Below are 23,174 nucleotides of genomic sequence, written 5' to 3'. Positions count from 1 at the left end.
TTTGAGAGACCTAATAAAATATTGATACTCTACTTACAAATGTTTTGGGTTAAATATAGTGATATTAATTCAAATTGATGATATCCCTTTATGATGTTCTGATGATTTTTCTACTTACAATGGCAAAATACATGAAACAAAATGCCTGAACTATTTTGATGGTGGTAGTATAGAGATTTTTTACTTGATTTACTTTAATATCTATCCCAATTCTCCACTGGGCATCTTGTTTACATAGTTTATATTTTTAGAACAATATATGACTTTTCTGATTCCAAAAAGCAAATAAGGAATCAATACTTAATGCAAGTATTAATAACAACCAATAGAAATTGAATGTTCTCTGTATTTCAGAGCCAAAAACTAAGAATCAACGCTTTTAATTACCCTTACAAACTCCAGGAGATAAATATGGTCTTTTTCCTTTCTATTTTATTTTTTTCCTGGATGAGTGAACCGTGGCAATGGGTTGGGTACATATCCAAAAATAATATAGTTATTGGATGCTGGATCTGACTTATGAAATTAAGCAGTTAACCTCCAGAGTCTCTGTATCTAAGCACTATTTCATGATTCAAACCACTTGAAATAAAGATGTTTACAAAGTAATATTAATTCACAGCCCTAAGAACATTTCAAACATTGGCATAACATTCAGGACATCTGTTCAAATTTAGACAACTATATCACACAGATGTGTTGTAGAATATCATAGATGAGCTAAGATTAGAATTGGCTAAACAATTTTAAAAATAGTGATGTTATGTCTTAAAGCATTAATTATGGTTTGGTTTGTTTTTTTCATACTGAGATAAAATCCCTTTGCCATCTTCATCTTCCTTATTTGATTCTAAGCTTAATTTCTAGAGGTTGGCTTTGGAGATCTGCAAAAATTTTGCTGATATTTTTAAGTAAAGGGCTCAAAAATGTATTATGTTTTTCTGTAATGATAATTTTTTAGCATATAATACATAAAACTAGCCCAAACCAGAGAGAAGCAACACTGAGAAAACTTTTCAATATGACATTTATTTTATCCACCAGAGATCAAAAACTAAAACAAATACAACTGTCATCAGCTTTCCCCACATGGCGTGGCCAATTTTCACCTTCCAATATTTATGTCAAAGGGCATTTCAGAGCTTTCATGTAGACTAAATTTAATCTTTAAGAGAATCTTTAAAAAGAGACAATCTTCTTCAAACTGTCAGATAAGAGTGAATATACAAAAAACAACTTTTTTCTTCAATAAGGGCATCACCTTTATTTCTTTACCTTATAAGTAGTGAAGTAGTGCTAACAATTTAAATTCTGAATGGTTGCAACCTGGATAAATTAATTGAATGAAACAATAATAGAAATTTAAGAAGTTTGTTTCTATTAAGTTCAATGATATTTTAATTCAGAAAATGCTACCAAAATTATTAATTTAAAAAGTGTAAACTTTATTTAAAAAATATGAAAAATAAAAACCATAAACACTGACTAAAATAGGTTGCTCTACAGGTGATAGAAATATCTTTTTATTTATACAGCAAAATTTTTACTTTGATTTTTATAAAAACCCACTTAATTCCTGAAAATATAATTGCTGACTGTTGTAAAACATATTTTGGGCATATTTTAAGATGTTTGCAGGTTTATTGTAGTCTATGTGAATGCATTAAATTTTAGTTTCTTTAGGTAGGATTTGGGAAATACTGAGAACTATTAGAGAATAATGATAAAGGACAGTGGATATCTTTCATTAAGCAGCTGCAGGAATTGGTACTAGGTAGGGAAAAATGCTTTACTTGTCAAATTATCAAGATGAAAAACAAAGTGAGCAGCATTTTTGCAGTCTCAGATTAATGAAACTGCTATGAATATTGTAATGCTTATATTTTGTTCTTCATGCATTTTTTTGAGAGGAATGTATTCCAGAATGACAAACTAAATCCACAAACTAAAGTATATATTTCTTATATGAACTACTCATTTCTCCTTTTTAATCTTTTTATCTCTAATAGTTAGCATAATGTTTGGCAAATTGTAGGGGTGTTCATTCGGTTTATTTATACAGTCCATTAACTTTTAATTAATGTAGAAATGGCTGAGTCTTGACAAATCTCTCTGTTTCACATTTTCCTGGGATCTTTCTTTTGAGAAAATCCCCTTATAGAAATATGAGAAAAAATTATCATTGTAATATGGAGATCCTTCTGGTTTATCTCTATAAATTCCTAGCTGGAAAGGAAAATCTACGCCTCTTTCCAGACATTCTGGATCCCAAACTTGAAACTTCTTATCCAGCAGAGCTTTCAGTTTTAAACATATTAAAAATGCTATAACAAGAATTTTCAATATGATTGATACATCCTTGTGAAACTGTAGTTGATTGTACCATTTGTTACTATTATATATAAATATCTTTAAAATCTATTAGTTAATGTAGTATGTATAAAAAAAAGAGGAAAATGTCTCCACATAGCAGGCATTCCATTAAGCTTCTTGAACATCTGATGAGATATGATTGAAATATATGAAAGAGGGATTATAAAGAGATTCCTGTTGTGTCTCTAGTACTAATATGCTTCCTTTTCCTCAGCATATTGGAAAAAGCAATGGGCAGAGTGTGGCATTCTTTGAAGATGTACTTCTCGTTGCTTGCACAGTCTTTGATGACAGAATATTTCTTTATGATGATACTTAATCCAAGAAGTGTAGCAAAATCATGAAGTCATCACTAAGTCACCAGTGCATATACTTTAAAAACATTTTGTTGATGTGCTATGCTTTATATGCAAAGAAGACTATTTGGATTCACCCTTGGTATATTATATATATATTTATTAGAGTGTAATTGATTATTCCTTCATGTCTGCTTGAATATGCCTATATTGCTTCTATAATGTGGCTAAAATCAAAACAATTTTTGTAATGGAATGGGAGAAGGTGAAACATCCCCCAGAGGAATCAGTGCTGGGTCTCTGATGACAATCACTCTAGTCTAAGCATTTTTCTAACTGTCAGTTTAAAGGTACTCTATGTGTGTGGTTATGGACATATTGATAATATCAGTCTCAATCTAACACAGCACACCTATCCAGATAAGACTGGTAAATGAGGAAATAAACAATGTGCCCATGATAAGTGATGTAGAACTCTCATTCACTCTACTCCCAAAACCATGCTTCTAGTTAAGTAAAAAGACATATAAAATATACTGTGTGATGAGCCTCAACATGTCTGCATGTCTCACCAATTCCAATGCAAGGTCCAAATTATCTGTATTTTTAGGTTAATAATTAAGAATCTCTCCTGTGCGTTTTAAGCAAAATTTAAAGGTTGGCAAGTGTTATGTCTCAAGTATCTATCAAAGTGTCTTCAATTATCATGTATAGATGACGCTAGAAATAGGAGGAAATGGCTGCAATTACTAAAATTGAAGAGAAGAAGCAGTCACATGAGGATGGGAAGATTAAAAACAATCATTCTGCCCCATCAGTAATGACATTATTGACATTATCGAATAGAAGGATGTTTCCTGCAATGTAGATAGCTGAGTTGAATGCATTTTGTGACAGAAACTTGAAGACATATATTTATATAACAAAATTGCTATTAATTGTTGAGTGCTATAATTCCCATCTTCTATAGTTACATCTGTTAAAATAATACAATTAATAGAGTAATGTCAATGACATGTCAATGTAAGATATTCCCTTGAAAAGTATTTCACCAGAATCAGCTAGTCAAAGGATAAATCCCATTTTATTAGAACTTTGGAGGATGATAGAGACTGGAGGACTCCACAAATGCTGAATCATAGAAAAATAAGAAAAACCTATAGGAGCAGTTAGAGAATTTCCATCCCAGACTCACTGGTACATACCTCTTCCCCTCTCAAACTGTCCCATGCACCTTTGCTCTGGGTGTCAACTGCTGCTGATACAGACTGCAGTGCCACTCATAGCAGCAAGCTAGAACCACATGCATACTCAGGCAAATGAAAGCCCATGGAGACCCAAGGCTGAACACAAGCTTCTCATTTATGCAACATAAAAAGGGCTTCCAGGGGAGTGGTTGGGGGCATAGAAAGGCCATGACAGAACTGTTAGCAAATGATGCACTTACCAAATCCTGTTTTGTTGGCTGGACCACTTAAACACAAAATGGACTTTTCTGGAGTTCTGGTCTGGCTCCCCATGAGGGATACCCTAATAGGGAAGAAGCAGGAAGCAGAAAAATCTCACAGAAAAAAAATAAGTGAGATTAAACTGAACTGCTGTAAGACAGGTGGACCCCAGAACTAAAAAGTGTAAGAGAAAGGAGGCACTGAGTTAGGGAGGAAATTTAACCAAGTCACTGGAATTGGAAAGAAAATTCTGCACACAAGTAAACAGAACAGAACAAGATCCCCGCAGAAGGAATAAAGGAAAGTAAGCTTTGTCCTGGAGGCACAACAATTGCAGTCTTAGAAACTGTACCACAAAAAAGTGCATTCTTAGAAATTGTACCGCATATCCAGGGCAAGAATCAGATAAAGCAGAGCTGAGAAAATTTTAGCAGATAAACACTAAAGGTCTAGTATAAGTCGGATCAAGTATCAAAGAAGAGCATTAATAAAGCCAGCTAACAATAAAACCTAGTCAAGAGGGAGAAATTGACTATCAAAGAAAAGTCATCAAGATAATCAGATAGCCAGGCATCAGCAAAAAATTACAAGCCATACTAAGAAACGAGAAGATATGGCTCAATCAAATTGAAAAATTAAAACTTCAGATAATACTCAGAATTTGGAACAACTAATCAAAGAAATTCAAACAATCTCCTAAATTAATTCAAGGAGATGAAAAATATGGATAAAGAGCTAAAGGATGTTAAGAGGAAAATTTGTGAGCACAAAGAAGATTTTGAAAGTTTAAAAGAAATGTAACAGAAATATGAGGATGAAATAGAGATAAAAATTACACTGGAGGAAAAAAAATACACTGAGGACGTATAACAAATTAGAACAGGTAGAAGAAAGAATCAGTGAACTAGAGAACATGATAATCAAAATCAGATAGTTAGACGAACAGAAGAAAGAATAGAAAAAATTAAGCAGTGTCTCAGAGATTTCAGTGGCAGCCTGGAGTACTCAAACCAAAAAAAGACATGGTTTGGTATCTAGAAAGACAAGAGGAGTGAAAAGGGGCAGAAAGAATATTTGAGGAAATAATGGTTGAAAATTTTCCAAATCTTATGAAAGACATAAATACACATGACCATAGAACAAATATTAATAGACTCACTCTAAGACACATACTAATCAGAATGTCAAATGATGAAGATAAAGAGAGAATCTGGAAAGCTGAGATAAACCCTTTGTAACATATAAGGGATCCTAATAAGAATGTGCCAGTTTCACATTGGAAACCACAAAGGCAAGAAGGCAGTGGTATGCTATATTAAAGTTATTGAAAGAGAAGCACTACCAGCCAAAAATTCTTTATCCTGTAAAATTGTCCTTCAAAACTGAGGAGAGGTTTAAAATATTCAAAGATAAACAAAACTGAGAAAGTTCATCTACAAGAGACCTGCCTTACAGGGATTAGTAAAGGGAGTTGTAAATGTTGAAAAGACAAGAGAGTGGCTTGGAGAAGTGTGAAGAAATGAAGATCTTCAGTACGGGTAAATGAAAAACCCAATACTGCTTCATCTTCAGTATACAATTCTTTAAATCCTATTGAATCGTAATACAGTTCATCAAGACAAAGCCATATTTCTTAATAACGGGCATGAAAAATATAAAGTGGTAAAGTGGGACATAAACATCTAAAGAGGGGAAACAGAGGGATATGGTAGCAGAGAATGTGTATGCTGTTGAAGACAAGTTGGTACCTTTACAATTTAGGTGATTATGGATGTAGATTGTGTAATATAAACCTCATGGTAACACAAAATAATTGAAAAATATACAGACAAAAATATAAAAGAAAAAGGCTAGTCAGATATATCACAAAGCATATCTAAACTTATAGCATGCAGTGAAGGCAGTGCCAAGAGGGAAATTTGTAACCATAAGTGCTTATATTAAAAAAGAAAGAGCTAAATTTGAAGATCTAACTGGACACCTGTAAGAAATAGAAAAAGAACAAACTAAGTTCAAAGCAAGGAGAAGGAAAGAAATAGCAATATTAAAGTAGAAATAAATGAAATTGAGAATGAAAAAGCAATCAACAGCATTAACAATATCAATGTTGGTTCCTTGGAAAGATCTACACAATTGACAAACACTTAGCTAGACTAAAAAAAAATGAAGATGCAAATAAATAAAAGCAGAAATGAGCAGAAAGACACTGATCTGCTATGGTCAACTGTAAGACAATCATCTAATTTATTTGGAAGGATAAGGGTCCCTGAATAGTGAGAATCATTTGAAAAGGAAGAATAAAGTTGGAGGACTCACGGTTTCTGACTTTAAAGCTTATTACAAACTACAGTGGTCAAAACAGCATGGTAATGGTACAACAACAGATATTATCAACCAATGAAATTGAACAGTGAGTTCAGAAAAAGACCATCATATATCTGGCCAATTGAATTTTTAATTTTTTTTAAAAACATAACATGCAAACACGAACATTCTTACCATATCATTATTCCATTCTTGGTATATAATCAATAACTCACTATCTCATCACATGGTTGTATATTCATCACCATGATCATTTCTTAGAACATTTGCATCAATTCAGTAAAAGACATAAAAAGAAAAAAGAAAAAAATCTCATACATACCATACCCCTTAGCCCTCCCTCTCACTGACTGCTAGTATTTCCATCTACTCAATCTATTTTAGTCTTTATTTCCCCTATTTTTTTTCTATACCCCTTGCCACTCCCTTTCATTGATCACTAGCATTTAATCTACTAAATTTATTTTAACATTTGTTCCCCCTATTATTTACTTATTTTAATCCACATGTTTTACTCATTTGTCCATACTTTAGATCAAAAGAGCATCAGACACAAAGTTTTCACAATCACACAGTCGCATCGTGAAAGCTATATCATTATGCAATCATCTTCAAGAAACATGGCTACTGGAACACAGCTCTACATTTTCAGGCAGTTCCCTCCAGCCTCTCCAATATATTTTAACTAAAAAGGTGATATCTATTTAATGTGTAAGAATAACCTCCAGAATACCCTCTTGACTCTGTTTGGAATCTCTCAGCCACTGATAACTTTATTTTGTCTCATTTCTCTCTTCTCCCTTTTGGTCAAGAAAGTTTTCTCATCCCTTGATGCTGAGTCCCAGCTCATTCTAGGATTTCTGTCCCACGTTCTGGCCAATTGAATTTTTACAAGGCTGCCAAGTTCATTCATTTGGGGAATAAATTGTCTTTTTCGACAAGTGGTGCTGTGAGAACTGGACATTCATATGTAAAAGATGAAGGATGACAACTATCTCTCAGCATATACAAAAATGAACTCAAAGTGGAACAAACACATAAATATAAGAACCAGATTATAAAACTCCTAGAAGAAAATGTAGGGTGCATTTTCAGGATCTTGTGTTAGGCAATGGTTTCCTACAGTTTACATGCAAAGCACAAGCAGTAAAGGAACAAAAAATGGATAAATGGGACCTTCTCAAAGTTAGAAACTTCTGTGCATCAAAGGACTTTATCATAAAAGTGAAAAGACAAATTATTCAGTGGAAAGAAATATTTGGAAACCGCATATCTCATAAGAGTTTGCTATCCAGAAGCTATAAAATATCCCACAACTCAATAATAAAATGGCAAACAACCAAATTTAAAAATGGGCAAAATAATTGATTAGGCCATTCTCCAAAGAGGATAAAGAAATGGCTTAAGAGCACATAAAAAGATGCTCAACATCACTCGCTATTAGGGAAATGCAAATTAAAACCACAATGGGATATCATTTCACACCCATTAGAATGGCTATTATTACCAAAATAGAAAATTACTAGTTTGGGAGAGTATGTGGAGAAATAAGAACACTCATTCATTGCTGGGAGGAAGGTAAAATTGTGCAGCCCCTGTGGAAGACAGTTTGGCAGTTTGGCAGAGTCTGAGTATAGAACTATCATATGACCCAGAAATTCCACTCCTAGGTATATACCTTTTAATAAAATTATTAAAAACATGGACTTGAACAGATATATGCATGTCAACACTGAGAGCAGTATTAATCACAATCGCTAAAAGATGGAAGTACCCCACGTTATCACAACCAGTGAATGGATAAACAAAATATGGCATATGCATACATGGAATATTACTCCACTGTAAAAAGGAATGAAGTCCTGATGCATTCCATAATGTGGATAAAATGTGAAGACAGTATGCTGAGTAAAGCTGGACAGAAAAGGACAAATATTATATGATCTCACATATATGCTATAATTTGAGTAAGCAAATTTATAGAGATAGAATCTAGAATACTGATTAACACGATGAGTTGGAGGTAGGGAATCGGGAGTTAATGGCTTCATTTGTACAGAGTTTCTATTTAGGTTGATTGAAAAGTTTTATATATGAACGCTAATGAGGTAGCACATTATTGCATGCGTAAATAATAGCACTCAATTATATGTGCTTATTTGGTTATAAGAGGAAATTTTAGGTCATATATATGTTACTAGAATAAAAATTAAAGGATAAAACATATTGATATATGACTGCTTTAAAATATAAGACTATTATAAGACCTTTAAGACGTCTTATACTATAAGATAGTTTTAAAATGTAAGACTATTCTAAATGATGGACTATAGTTAATAGTACAAGTATGAATAATATTAAATGTGACACACATTTAACATATTAACAAGGTGTTAATAATAAGGTAGTAAATGGGAAAAATACACCTAATATGTATGAGTCAAAGTTAGTGAAATTTTAATATTCTTTCAGCAATTGTAACAAAATTACTACACTTATATGCAAAGTTCCAACAATAGGGAGTTTATGCTGTAATTGTCACATGATTTGTCTGTAAACCTATACCTTCTCTAATCAAAAAAATTGAATAAAAATATGAGTTTCAAAAAAAATCAACTACATCTGTACTCATTGCAGGTAACAGCTAAGAAACATGCTACAAATGAGAAAAATAAAAGTTACAATGAAGACATAATACACACAACACACACACATCCATACACATATTACACTCTGCGCTTTCTTGGTATCCTGGCAGCTAATATACTTCATACTTGTTGGCTTATAAATTCAAATGATCCCCACTGTGTTCAAAAGTGTACCACATGACTTCTCTACAAGGCATTACAAAACTTACTGGAGCCTCTATTTTATGTCTGTATATGGTACTTGTCTGTGTGTATCACTGGCTTTTTGTTTGATAAACTGGGTAAAATTAATCTTTTGGCATAATAAGTTTCAAAGTCAAACATAAATTCCATTTTTAAAGGTGTCTGTGCTGGTTTGAAATGACGTATGGACCCTAGAAAAGCCATGCTTTAATCCTAATCCCATACTGTAAAGGCAACTGCTTCTTCTAATCCCTATTCAGTATTGTACATTTGAAACTGTAACTAGATCATCTCCCTGGATGTGTGATTTAATCAAGAGCAGTTGTTAAACTGGATTAGGTAGAGATGTATCTCCACCCATTTGGGTGGGTCTTGATTAGTTTTTGGAGTCCTATGAAGGAGGAAACATTTTGGAGAATGAAGGAGATTCATTCAGAAAGAGCAGAGAGTCCACCAGCCAGTGACTTTTGGAGATGAAGAAGGAAAATACCTCCCAGAGAGCTTTATGAAACAGGAAGCCAGAAGAGAAAGCTAGCAGATGACACCATGTTCACCATGTGCCTTTGCAGATGACAGAAAAACCCTAACTGTTTGCCATGTGCCTTTCCACTTGAGAGAGAAACTCTGAACTTCATTGGCCTTCTTGAATCAAGGTATCTTTTCCTGGATGCCTTAGATTGGACATTTCTATAGACTTATTTTAATTGGGACATCTTCTCAGCCTTAGAACTGTAAACTTGCAATTTATTAAATTCCCCTTTTTAAAAGCTGTCCTGTTTCTGGTATAATGCATTAGAGCAGCTAGCAAACTAGAACAGTGTCATATAAATAAAACATCGGCATTTAATAGGCTGCCATTTCTTATAGACGAATAATATACAATCTCTATGATCTTTTAATATCTATGAGTTTCCTGAAACACTGATGATTGAAATTCTGCTACTAGCTCATCAGTAAGTCAAATTTGAAAAAAATAAACCCTAAAGCTAATGAAAATCACATTTATTTCCATCACTTCATGGAAGTACACAGAACAAATGCTTCTCCTATATGTAAAGAAGTTAATAATTCATATAAGAGCTATAGTAATGTAGCAGGCAGCCCTCATTTGTCCAGGCCACTTCCTGTTAATGCAGACAGGCCTTTGTTTACTCAGGCTATTTCTTCCTTGAAAGGTCTCCCAGGACCCAGGGATAGTCAAAACTGCATGTAGGTAGGATGAAAGAAGTCCCTGTAAAACCCCTACCCCCTAAGACCGCTTACCCACTTCTGAAAACTCAGCTTTGCAACCCTTCCTCATCAGCGCGCCTCCAATTACCTTCTTCAAACATGGCCAGTTGCTATATTAGGAAGACGCTACCTCTAACAGGCCATCCTGTTTATAAAAATCTTCTCTCAGCCCCAGCTCAGGGCTCAGATTTTCAGAGGTTACTCGGCTGAGCCCTATGGCCACAGCCAAAGGAAACCTACTTCCTGAAACTTCGGAACCTCGATCCTGGTTTGTTCTGTTTTCACTTAACCTTCCTGGAGACTCTTGCAGAGCCTCGTTCCTGGTTTCATGCTCCAGTAATAATGTGTTTATTAGCTTCCAGTTGCTGATCTAAAAAACGATCACTAATGGTCGTTTAAATCAACTCAAATTTAACTCAAATTTATTATGGCACAGCTTCTCTAAGTCAGAAGTCTCGGTGTAGCGGGGCTCAGCTGAGTCCTTTGCTGTGCATTTCATACGGCTGAAATCAAGATGTTGGCAGCACCGCATGCCTTTTCAAGGGCTCTGGAGAAAAATCGGACTCCAAGCTCATTCAGGTTGTTGGCCAGATTTGGTGCCTGTGGTTATAGGATGCAGTTCCTGTTGCCCTGTTGCCCATTGGTGGGGGTTGTCTTAATTCAAAGGGGTCTCATCTAGTTTTTTTCATGCAGCCCCCTAGGTTTCAGAATGACTAATGGCAGGCTGAATCCTTCTCACACTTTAACCCTCTTTCCCTCTCTGACTTCAGCCAGAATACGTTTTCTTATTTAAAGGGCTCCTGTGATTAGATTGACCTCACACTTACAATGCAGTATGCTCTCTCCCTGTTTTGAGTTTCTAATCTTAACTGTATCTGCAAATTTCCTTTCACCATATAATACAGTATATTCTCTGATTTCAGAGATTAGCATGTGGAAAATTTTGCTAGGGAATATTTTTCTGCCTACCACAGATGTTTTCTGAGTTATTTATATATCTTAATCTTTCTCACTGTTGAATTATTTCAAATCCATTGAACTTTCAAATCCAAATTACCCATTGATGTTCCTTGGGAAAATTATGTGTAAAAGTATATATTGAGCAGTTCCCTTATATGATTAAGTATTTCCTGATACTCATTTTCCTACAAGTGATAAACAACTGCCATAATTTCCTTATTTCTTCAGTACTCCTAAAACATATGGATTGGTTCTTTGCAATCTTTTAAATAAGAATTACTGGCAATTTAATGAGAATTTGTTGACTGTTGCAGAGAGCCAGAGAACTTGGGAGAGGTGTGCTTAATGTACATTTCAAAATGTGAATTCAGTTTCTTAATAGAGCAAAAGGTTAATTGTGCATTCAGTTAAGTAGCAGATTAGACTAGAGAAGAAAGTGTAGACAAATAGAAAGGAGCATCTAAGACATTTAATATTTTCAATAGTATGTAAGTGGCAATTGTAGTGAATGATGTAGTGAGACAACAAAAGATGGCTTCAGGCCTGGGGCATGCATTTTCTCTGTTTCTGGGATTAATGACAACTGACTTCTCAGACACCTCTTTAAGAATGATCTTCTGCCAAAGAGTGCCACCTCACTCAAGGGCATCACCCCCACCATTGGGCAACCTGCATTTAATGACTAGTAAATGCAACACAATGAAACAAAAAGCCTCTTTCCTTGCCTCAAAGAAGGGAAGTTCAATCTGATCATCCTTTTTCACAGCTCCCAATAGGTTTCCTTTAAACTTTGAATCACAGTTCAAATCCTTTGGCCAACAAGTCCTACTCCCTTCATTTTAGGAGCATTCTCAGTAAATGTTGTGTACCAGTTCTCTATCTCTTAAGGCTATTTTCCAAAGAATCTGAACCAAGTAAATAACAGTAAAGCTTTGAGAGGTTTTAAAGGAAGAAATGCTCTGATTAAATTTGTGTTTTGGGAAAATCACCCCCGTGAGGCAAGATTACAAGATTGGATATAGAAAATTTAGTTAGAGAGCTGCTGAAACATTTGTCGTGGAGAAGCGGTTGGCTGTAGGGATGGAAAAAAAAAAGGAATCCATGCTAGTATTTAGAGTATAAAAGTCTCCAGTCTCTTCATGACTATGAAGAAAAACAAAAAGCCAGGACTTTGGCCTGGGCATTTGGGAGAGTGATAGAGGCATGTGATAAATTCATGCTTGGACAAGTTGTGCTTGAGGCATCTAAACTAACATTTTCATAATTCTGTTGAAGGTGAAATATGTTGTTTAGGTAAAAAGTCTGGGCTAAATATTTAGATGAGGGCATTATCAGTGAGGGGTCTGAGGAGAGATCTGAAGGTTCATTGACCCAGAGGTGGTCCGAGACCACCCACACGAATCCATAATAATATATAAAATTATGAGCTAAGCACTATAGTAACACTTTGTGCACATTAACTCATTTAAAAGTTCAACATACCCTACAAGGTGTAATTAAACTTCATCCCACAGATGAGAAAAACAAGCCAAAGAGAAGTTGAGAGTTACCGAATTTCATACACTAAGTTTTAATAAAGCTTAGATATACAGCCTCACCATTAAACTATGGAAAATATTTGTGTGAAGCATGTTTGTATATATGCACATTACCCCAACACCTATTCTACTCCTAGGGATATTGTCCACCAGGCACTCAAAGAAGGGCCAAGAGGGCTGGACAAAAAAAAGAAATTAAGTATTTGGTATGTTGCACTTCAAGGGATGAGTGCTTCAAAAAGAAAAGTGTTTAACAAGGAGTGAAGGGTAGATACGATGGGTGTAAGAAAAAGAGAAAATGGTTGTCAGACATGACAACAAGCAAATCACTGATGGCCAGTGTCTTGGATTGCAGTTGGCTAATGCCTATGTTGGATAGAAGCAGTAGAAAAAGTTGAGAATGGCTGTGAAAGGAGGATAGTTTGGTAGTTAAAGGAGAAGGGACTTAAGGGAAGTCTACTTTTAAAACATAAACCATAATAGATGCATCAATATGTTTCATCATTAATGGTTATTAGAATAGAAGAGGTCAACATGAATGGACAAGTAAACTGTTGAGTGTATAGGAACTGTAAAAAACCTACAAGGAGTGTGAGCTTGCCCCTATGTAGAGAAATTGTGGCTGGGTTGTTAGAGGACTATATTCTAAGAAGATTTAATGGGACTGGATATAAGTATAAACTAATCAACTGGTTTTAAGTCAGGAAGTTGATGATGATGGTTTTTACTTGTATGGTGAATTAAAGCCAATTTCTTACAGGGTTTGAGGAATGAAGAAAACACTGAAATAATCACTGTGTAGGATGGAGAGAGATGATCAGCATTGCTAGGCAGAATTCAGGTTCAGGCTATAGCTGAAATTATGATGGCATTGTTTTGTAAGACTTATAATATTTTACATGCAGGGGTCAGCTAATTTTCTATAAAGATCAGATAGTAAATATTTTAGTCTTTGCAGGTAATAAGTCTCTGTGAGAATGATTCAAATCTGCTGATTCAATGTGGAAGCAGACACAGACAATACATAAATGAATAGACATAGCTAAATTCTAAGAAAAAATTACTTACAAAAATAGGTGATGGGCTGGATTTAGCCTGCACAATATAGATTGCAACCACCTGTTCTCATTGATTGTATGTTCATTAGCTTATGGACAGAGGTAGCAGAAATTTATAATGCCCCTGGGTAGGGTTTGTTATTGGTAGGCAAGATGGACAATAAAACAGGAGATTTGTGAATAAGTCAAGAGAGGGCTCACAAATATAGGCAAAAGAGTGCTTGAAGTGCTGAAGTACTCAATGAAATATGCTGGAAATGAGAGGTAGTTAAATTAGAAGCCTCATTTATAGGGAGGAATAAAAGGAATCAAAAGTCAAAAAGGAAAAAATAAGTCATGCACTGGGATTTACTAAGTCTAAGAAAGGGAGACAAAACTGGTGGTAAATCAAACAATATAGTACCAGAAGATGGAAATTGTTTCTGTATATAAATGAGTAAATTAAATATGATTTCTGGCAGTGCTAGGGAGAAGAAAAGAATCCAGGTGATACAGCTTTTAGGGAAAGAGTTAATAGGAAATTTAAATGACTGAATGTGGACAGAAATTAATAATATATGTATATGCAATGTGAATTAAAGTAAAATATTTTGCTCCTTGATGATTAGGCTTTATAGTCCTCTTACCTAGGATTGAGATAAAATATCATTGCTTACAAGCTTCACTCAACCTGGGAAAGTCAATTAACTTCTCTAAATTTCAGTTACCACATAAGTAAACGGGTTTAATATTAAAACCTAAATCATGCCTGTGCTGCAAAATAAAATGAGATAATACATAAAGAGTATTTAGCACATAGAAAGTACTCAACAAAATTAATAACTACATATGTTGCTGTTATATCATTATATATTATATACCATATATTTATATTGTATATTATATATTGCATATTATATAGTGTATATAACATATTATATAAACCCATCCAAGATGAGTAGGATTAAAATAAAACTATCAGATAATTCAATAACTCAAGGATTGAACAAAGAATGCTGTCAAAGATGAAGCAATGATGGGCACGCTGACTTTGAGTTGCTGAGAAAGAAAACTACAGAGGCCTCTAAAAAGAATTTGGAAATTTGGGATTAGAGCATAAGAGGAAGTTCCTGACCAGAAACATACATTTGGGAGTTTGTGTGGTAAATATTTCCATTTTCTAAAAAGCTAGGCTTTGTAGCTAGACATAGATTATGACTTCCAAGTCTGCAACTGCCGGTGTGACCTTAGTACATTAAGTCTCAGTGAGGACAATACTTACTTCATAGCCTTGTTTCTGAAATTGATTTATATAATTGGTTATAATAAAATATACTTTCATATAACATAATCATTGCCACAAGAATTTCTGTATACTCTGTGACATAAAGAAGGTGTTTCAGGTACTGTGGCTTACAAAAATCACCACACTGACAAAAAATAAAAAGCAACACAATTTTGAGGGCATGGAGTACTGACTCAGTGCCAGCCCTTTTACAGCCATTTCAACATAAATTTATCTTCTAATCACCAAAATCTCTGGTACCTATTATTATCCCACCTTCCATTTTTATGGATAGGAGTATAAAGGGAAATAAAAGAGAAGGGACATGTGGCTGTGGATCTTATTTTGGGAAACACCTTTGTTCATGGAAAGGAATAGAACAAACAAAAAGATTCAAAAGAAAGCACAACCCCAGCACCCAAAGGATGACTGAACAGGAGCAATTTCACTGAAGTCGAAGCAGGAGAGACTTAAAAATATACAAACCGTATGAGGCTCTTGTTATTTTTAAACGATAGTCAAATTACAACATTACTTTATAATGAGCTCTTAAATATGTTTTCCTATCATGGAAACACTAAGCAATTGAATTATTGAATGACTTGTACATGGTGACAGCATTTTAATGGGCTTTCTGTGCCCACTACAATTGAATCTAAATTTTCCTCACTCAGCTTTCATTGAAACAAGCTACAGAATTTGATCTTAAAATGACTCTGCTGTGAGATGAGTGAATTTTATATAGTGAACAATATGTTTGAAAGCACAGAAATGAAATCACAAGTGAAATGTTTACCAAAAATTCTGCTTGCTGTTCAAGATAGGGCTTGCACAAAATAAAAATATGTCATTAATTGAGGCTAAATCTATTGAGCTATTGAAAACACAATGCTGTAATGAAATGACACGGCCCTGTGGTAAATCAGCAGATTTCATATACAACAATTCACCTAAAGATTTAATGCTATGCACAAAGTTTTAGCATCAAATATTAGCATCAACAAGACAAATATTACATCAGTTATAAACGTTAGGAATTAAATATAACTGCTAAATTTATATGAAATTAATATTTCCAATTGACTTTCAGGTGTGCATCACTGAATGCCAGTCAAATGCTCCAAGGAAAACTATTGCTGAAGCTACTTCTACCGCTCTAAGAATATTCTGAACTAATAGGTTAAATGCTGAATTCACACTTGGCAATGATTCCAGGGACTTATTTGATTATAATATAAATATTTATAAGGAATATATCTCCCTCCAAGAATTGTAAAATCTCTGGTTTTATATCAAAGTACATAAAATGGCAATGTAGCTGAAAATTCAATAGGTGTTACAGGTATTATTTTTTTCCAAATGTTTTAGGCAACATTAATTCTATGAAATATTAATAGGCATTTCATTAAAAAACGTGAGAAATAAATTTGGGAACTATTGAAGTAAAATCCTTAGAGAGACTTTAAACTTTGAGTTTTCAAGAGATGATCACATAGGTGCAGTTTTCCACACTCTATCTGATCACAGGGTCAGCGTTCAACCCCTACAGAAGAGAACCCAACAGACGGTGCTGGCTGGTCACACAACCCAGTCCTGCCGTTGTTTACACGTATGACTCTGTGCAAACTGCTTAACCTCTCTGTGTCTGAATTTTCCCATCAATTATTAAGGGAAAAAAAATAGATAAAAGCAAAACAAACTACCTAATTTGGTCTAATGAAAACTAAAAACGAGTTAGCTTGTTCGTGATTTAAAATAGTATCTGGTATAGAAGAAGCCCCCAGTTAGAAAACATCACTCAGGAGCCGTGTTCCAAAGACGTTCTATGGGAAATGCTGTTTTAGGATGTTTCGTAATGTGTTGTATGGTATTTTAAACAGTAGTAGACTCGCATTTGTCATTTGTTATGACTCTGCCTATCCTGAGTATTTGAAAGAGTGTAGACATGAATCTTTAAATGTAAGAAACAATTTCATGCAATCAAGATATTAAATCCCACCCCTACTTTACCACCCCTCACTCCCATAAAAATGAATGTGTTTTAAAAGCAGTAAGAGCCTGTAAGATAGTTTCTTTCAGGGTAATGATACACTGTTTAGATGAGAGATGGACTTTTACAGAGATTTTGACAGGGTTAAGAGAGTAGAGATATGACTTGGGGTTTGTGCATATGAAGCTTATCCCTGCAAAGGATAGGCTAAGCCTACTTGGAATTAGGCCTAAGAGTCACCCCTGGAGAACCTCTTTTGTTGCTCAGATGTGGCCTCTCTCTCTCAGCCAACACGACAAGCAAACTCACCGCCCTTCCCCTCTCTATGTGGGACATGACTCCCAGGGGTGTGGACCTTCCTGGCCACGTGGGACAGAAATCTTAGAATCAGCCAGACTTAGCATCAAGGGATTGAGAAAACTTTCTCAATCAAAAGGGGGAAGAGAGAAATGGGACAAAATAAAGCATCAATGGCCGAGAGATTTCAAAGAGTCAAAAGGTTATCCCAGAGGTTATTCTTATACATTAAATAGATATCATCTTTTTAGTTAAGGTATAGTGGAGAAGCTGGAGGGAAGTGCCTGAAAATGTGTTCCAGTAGCCATGTTTCTTGAAGATGGTTGTTTAATGATATAGCTTTTGCAGTGTGACTGTGTGATTGTGAAAACCTTGTGTCTGATGCTCCTTTTATCTACCTTATGGACAGATGAGTAAAACATATGGATTAAAAATAAATAAATAATGGGGGAAGAAATATTAAAATAAATTTAGATTGAAATGCTAGTGATCAATGAAAGGGAGGAGTAAGGGGTATGGCAGATATGATTTTTTTTTTCTTTTTATTTCTTTTTCTGAATTGATGCAAATATTCTAAGAAATGATCATGATGATGAATATACAACTATATGATGATGTGTGAGTTATTGATTAAATATCAAGAAAGAAATGATCATATGGTAAGAATGTCCGTGTTTGTATGCTGCTATGTTTAAAAAAATAAAATAAATAAATTAAAAGGAGAGTAGAGATATGAAATGATGGAAGATTCTTTAGAATCTCTTAAGTTCAACTCTAAAACCACCATTTAATAAACACATAGATAAAACTGTGCATAATTATAAGCTACATTTAATAAAATGTCATTGGAGGCATCATACTGTAGTGTAAAGAGAATGTAGAACTCAGAATTAGCCATTTGGGCAAGTTGTTGAATTTCGACTCTTATTCATTAGTTCCACTTCCATTCTGACGTTGTTGAGAGAAAGTCCAGTGAGTGTTCCTAGTCTGTGCACACTCAGCATTTTATGGATTATGTACCTAAAGATTATATGACACAGGTTTGCTTTTTAAAAGTAAATGCCTCTAGAATGTTCTTTGGATCCAGTGTTTTATCTAAATCTAAATTTAAATCTAAACAACCTCCTCAAAATCTTTACTAGCAGAATGCACAGAAGATAGTGCATTTTTAATAAATGTTTACTTTATTACCTTAGACCTCATTTTGGAATTAAAGAAAAAGTTTTTGGCAAGAATCTCTGATGCGTACAAAACCAGAAACTGAAAGAAACCTCAAGTACGAGGTATATCTCATATTAGTTTTGCCTTTTAAAAAATAACTAGTGAATGCAAATTTTATCTAATGAATATAACCAAATAATCTGTTTCTAGGTAATGAAGAGTTAATGCAGAATTGCAATGGAAGAAAACAGATTAAAAAGTAAATTAGAAAGGGAGAGTGAGAGAGAAGAATAGAGAAATGGTGAATGCACTGGAAGAAAGAGAGCAGGTGGGAGAAAGGAAGAAAGCAAACTATATGTTAGGGAAGACAAAGACAGACACAGCTTTCAGAGAACATAAGTGTGTGCAATGATTAACAGAAGGAAGAAAAAGAAAAAGGAGATAAAGAAGGGCAAGATAAATGAAATCAGAGAGCAAAATAACATACTTGTAAGGCATCATTGCATTTGCAGTCTCATGAAAGTCTGATTAAACAATTTATCCTAAAGCTTTGAGACTCAGGTCACGTTGGTGCATATAAAGTTCCTCAAGTAGGCATCAGCTAGGATTATACTCTTCCAAATTGTGGGTCAGGCCAAGGGAAGGGCTCAAACTAGCCTAAAAAGGAGTTTTTAAAAAATTTTAGCTCAATTTTCAATACATTATTCCTTTGGCAGTTTTTACATATTTCAACTGATAACTCTGGCATTCTGCAAATGTACTAAATGTATATAAGTAGTGAGTTAATCAGCTGAAACCTTAGCTCATAGGTGCTATTTACACAAGACTACTTGAAATAGGAGAGCATTTCTCACCATTCACTGTAGATCGTGATGGGCTGATACAAGTGTGATGAAGTCATTTACATTATATAGAGAAATTTACTGGTGTGTATGGCATTGGTTTATTAAAGCTAAAATATTCCCAACCTCTGACTTTAGAGGTGTTGAAATGTTTTCCACCTCAACAGCTTTTTTATATCTAAAGTCAGTGCAATCTTGTATGCCCTACTGATGACAACTGCAGTTTTAGCCAATTATATATATTATATTTTATCCATCTGTACAGGAGACTTTTACTAATTTTATACATGTTAGAGTGTTTTCCTAAAACTATGGAAACTCTCAAAACAAAAAGAAGGTGTCCCTTCTGTTTGCTCAAATTTGCCTTGCATATAACTAGTATCTGTCCTGGCATACATGCCAATTAAACATTCATATATGATAGTGCAGTACTGTTCAAATTTCAGCCTGTGAATTTAATGACTATAGTTGCAGTTATTCATGGCCAACAGACAATAAATATATTAAAATAGCATTTTAAAATGTGGTTGTCTGAGCAATTATAGATTATAACTGATGAATCTTTTAAAAATCTCTATATTAACCTTCAAGATTAAAAATTCATTTTCTAAGCTCTTAAATGTATTTTAAGTTGAATTTCAAATTGCATGAGTACATGCTTATATTTTTCTTAAATTATCAGTCCCATTATGATATTATAAATAATGAGTACTGTAAAGAGGCTTTATAACCAAAATATTATTGACATTATCATGACTATCATGTGATAGGAAAGAATAATCTCAGAGCACGCTTATTTGTAAACACCTTATAAATTATTACATTGTTCCTTATCATTGCTGATATATCAGTTTGGAGGTAAAAATAATAATTAATTATGTAAGTATTGCATGAGGATTAATATAACCATCTCATTAAATACCATAAAATCTATAGCAAAACTTCTGTCTAAATTGTTAACAGAGATAGCTATTATTTTTTGTTCTTGTTTTTTGTAACTTTAGTAATTTCATTGCTCCTGAACAAGATCTGCTTATCACTTATTTCCATCCTAGTCTAACTAATAGTTTATGCAGGTAGCCCAAATTAATTTTCAGTAATCATCCAATCAGGATTTTAAATAACATGAAACAATGGTACTAAATGTTGATTCTATGAAAAGATCAATAAACTCAACCAAACTTGAGCTAGACTGACAAAGAAAATGATAGAGGATGCAAATATCTAAAATCAGAAATGAAAGTGGGGTTGGGTGGCATATCACTATTATCATGATAGAAAGAAATACAAGGATACTATCAACAACTGTATGCCAATAAATTGAATAACCTAAATGAAATGAACAAATTCTTAGAAACACATAAGCTATCTATACTGACACAAGAAGAAATAGAAGATCTCAACAGACCAATAATAAGTAAAGAGATTTAATCAATCATCAAAAATCCAAAGAAAAAAATCCCAGGACCATATGGATTCACTGGTGAATTTTATCAAACATTCCAAGAAGAACTAACACCAATCCTGCTCAAATTCTTTCAAACTACTGAAGAATAAAGGTGGACATCCAACACACAGCATGCATAACAATGAATTCAAAATGGATCAAATATATAAATATAAAATGAAAAATGTAAAACTATTAGAAGAAAGCATAGGGAAACATCTTCAGGATAGTGTTGGCCCACGGCTTCTTAGACAAAAGAATGAGTAAGAAAATAAAAAAAAAATAGATAAATAGGATTGCATCACAATGAAAAACTTGTATATCTGAGAATGTCATCATGAAAGTAAAAAGGAACTACAGATTGGATGAAAATATTTAGACTCTACATATCTGATAAGGACTTAATATCCAGAATATACAAAGAAATCCTTCAGGTTAACAAAAAAAGATGAATGACCCAATTTAAAAGGGGTCAATGGACCTAGTAGACATTTTTCCAAAGAAAATATACAAATATGGAAAAGGCACAGGAAAAGATGTTCAACATCATTAGGGAAATGCAGATGAAAATCACAATGTGATACCATTTCACACCCACTACAATGGCTGTCATTATAAAAAATTCCACATATTGAAGTGGATGTGAACAAGTAAAACGCTCGTTCATTTTGTGGGTGTCTAAAATTGTAGAGCTGTTGTGGGAGATAGTTTCTCAGTTCCTCATGAAGCTATAATCTGGAAACCTCATTACTAGATATATTCTCCAAAGAATTGAAAGCAGGGACTCAAGCAGATATTTGCACACTGATGTTTACAGTAGCTTTGATCATAATCGCCAAAAGAAGCAATCCTAGCGTCCACCAACAGATGAATGGATAAGCAAAATATGGTATATAGCCACAATGAAATATTGTGTCTAGATGTTATTAAAAGGAATAAAGTTCTGATATATAAAACAATATGGAAATATGTTCTTATAAACAATATAGAAACACTTTGAAACACCATGTTCAATGAACTGAGTTTGGCCTGAAAAGACAAATATTGTATGACTGCAAGGATATGAAATAATTAGAATAAAAAAAGTCATAGAATCAGAAACTAAAATGCTGGTCACCAGAGGCTGGGCTGGTGTTAGGGAAAAGGAAAAATACTTAATTTGTACAGAATTTCTGTGTGGGATGATGGGAAAGATTTGGTAACATATAGTGGTGATGGCAGCAATCTATCATGAATGTGATCAGCTCCAGTATGTATATTCAATCTGTTTAAAAGAGGAAACTCTAGTTTGCATATATGCTACTGATTAAAAATTTTAAAAAGTCATAGGACTGTGCAACACAACCAGTGTTAAGTATGGACCACAACTATTATAATTATAATATTCTTTCACTAATTGGAACAACAATACCACAGGAAAACGTCACTGAGATTTTATTTTGCATAACTAACATAATTAACGTAAACATGTCTTATGATTTCTCAAACGTAATTTTCACCTTCTTTTTATTTTTTTTTTACCCTCTACCAGTCTCTATTCCTCTCTTTGTGGATTTCAAATATCACTAAAATGCACTTTGGGCACTTTTATACAGACATAAGATGTGTCCCTTACAAGCAAAAATACATAGATCAGGTACACAGTAAGTGATTTTTAAGCCATTTCATTACATGGTGTCTTTATTTTAGCAAAGCAAATTTTGGATTTTGAAAAGAAAATCCAATTTTAATTCAATGGAGTGGGACCCAAAATCAGCTTTGATCATTTAAAAATACCATTAAACTATAGCAATCTCCCTTGAAATTTAAGATTAAGGAGTATAACCGAATGAAATTGGTTGAGTAACACATGATGAATTAATATTCTTCAATAACAGTGATCCAGTGGAAAATTTGGTTCACATTTTTTGAGTAAGCATTTTTTCAAGTTATTATTTGTAGGTCTAAAATTCATGGAATTGTTTTATGTCATAATACAATAAAAATAAGTCCTTTACGTACTTTTTTTTTAACTTATAAAGCAATGTTCTCTAAAGAACATTGAACCAATTCTTTAGTTTCCTTAAAGTACTGATATCTTTTCTCTTTTACTCTATGGGATGCTTTAAAAGTAG

General features: G+C 33.9%; 1 protein-coding gene and 1 long non-coding RNA gene across 12 annotated transcripts in view; one reads left to right on the top strand and one right to left on the bottom strand.

The window, feature by feature from the left end:
- Positions 1–23,174, bottom strand: part of FSTL5 (follistatin like 5) — an 875,733-nt gene that overhangs the window by 478,517 nt on the left and 374,042 nt on the right. The gene's annotated exons all lie outside the window — the stretch shown is intronic.
- The window catches only part of LOC143666189 (uncharacterized), a 90,415-nt gene that overhangs the window by 61,516 nt on the left and 5,725 nt on the right, over positions 1–23,174 (top strand). The window lies entirely within an intron of this gene.

The sequence above is a fragment of the Tamandua tetradactyla genome, chromosome 22 (assembly GCF_023851605.1).
Source record: "Tamandua tetradactyla isolate mTamTet1 chromosome 22, mTamTet1.pri, whole genome shotgun sequence".
Classification (NCBI taxonomy): domain Eukaryota; kingdom Metazoa; phylum Chordata; class Mammalia; order Pilosa; family Myrmecophagidae; genus Tamandua; species Tamandua tetradactyla.
The sequence above is the reverse complement of the archived record's forward strand: the minus strand, read 5'-3'. Positions and strand labels throughout refer to the sequence as shown.